This window comes from Dipodomys merriami, unplaced genomic scaffold (genome assembly GCF_024711535.1).
Source record: "Dipodomys merriami isolate MVZ:Mamm:240054 unplaced genomic scaffold, mDipMer1.0.p SCAF_155, whole genome shotgun sequence".
In the NCBI taxonomy this organism is placed as follows: Eukaryota; Metazoa; Chordata; class Mammalia; order Rodentia; family Heteromyidae; genus Dipodomys; species Dipodomys merriami.
Genome location: NW_027202882.1, coordinates 1,126,537 through 1,127,694, shown reverse-complemented (window position 1 = coordinate 1,127,694; position 1,158 = coordinate 1,126,537). Strand labels below are relative to the sequence as shown.

At 35.4% G+C, this 1,158-nt stretch overlaps 1 non-coding gene across 1 annotated transcript; it reads right to left on the bottom strand.

Annotated features, from left to right (window-relative positions):
- Positions 1-528: 528 nt before the first annotated feature.
- Positions 529-634, bottom strand: LOC138827397 (U6 spliceosomal RNA). The gene has a single exon (XR_011372077.1). It is a non-coding gene; the product is annotated as a U6 spliceosomal RNA (small nuclear RNA).
- Positions 635-1,158: the final 524 nt, after the last annotated feature.

Here is a 1,158-nt window from a genome sequence, read left to right as displayed (position 1 = left end):
TGTTCAGGATAGATGCCTAGAAGTGGTATGAGTGGGCCATAAGGAAGGTCAATATTTATCTTTCTGAGGACTCACCAGACTGCTTTCCAAAGTGGTTGTGTAAGTGTACATTCACACACACACACACACACACACACACACACAGAGAGAGAGAGAGAGTGAGAGAGAGAGAGAGAGAGAGAGAGAGAGAGAGAGAGAGAGAGAGAGAGAGAGAGAGAGAGAGAGAGAGAGAGAGAACATTTTCTTGATCCATTCTTCTACTGAGCAGCATCATGGTTGGTTGCATATCTTAACTATGGAAAATAATGCTACAATAAACATTGTTGTGGTGGTAGTTTTAGTATGGACTGGTTTGTGATCATTTGGGAGAATGCCCAAAAGTGGGATTGCTGTATAATAGGGAGCTCTATGTGGAGGCTTTTGAGGAACCTCCAAACTGCTTTCCAAAGTGGATGAACAAGTTTACACTCCCACCAAGAATGCAGTAGGCTCCCTTCTGGCCATATCCCTTCCAGCATCTTTTGTTGTAAAAATATGGAACGATTCATTAATTTGTGTATCATCCTTGTGCAGGGACCATGCTAATCTTCTCTGTATGTTCCAATTTTAGTGTATGTGCAGCCAAATTGAGCACAAAACATTTTTTATATATAAAGAGTAATTGATTTTCTTAAACTTGACAATTCAACAAAAATAAGTTCAAAAGAATTGTGAAATTTTAGAACCATGTGTTGCTTACATAAGCACACATTTAAGAATAAAGTCAAGATTGACATATCAAAAACAAAATAATTCCAGATATTTGTTGTTCATGAGATTTGTAGGAGGAGGAATTCAATTATTCTACAAAAGGCACTTGTCATAATGATCATTGCAGCAAATGTTAACGTTTGTTAAAAGTTTTAATATTTTAAATATGTTTAATTTTGGGATTTGCTTATAAATGGCAAAATTAAGACTGTTTGGCAGGTCATAAAATTTTTTGATAAAGTATATAATACTTCTGGTAGCATGTACTAGTAAGTATGTACATTTCAGATTTTATAGAAACTTTACTAATGAGAAGTTGCAAAGACTGTGTAAAGAAGCAGAGTGAAGAGTTAAGATTTTAAGTACATGGTTTCTGTTAAATCTTCAGGGCTTCTTTACGTTATATGT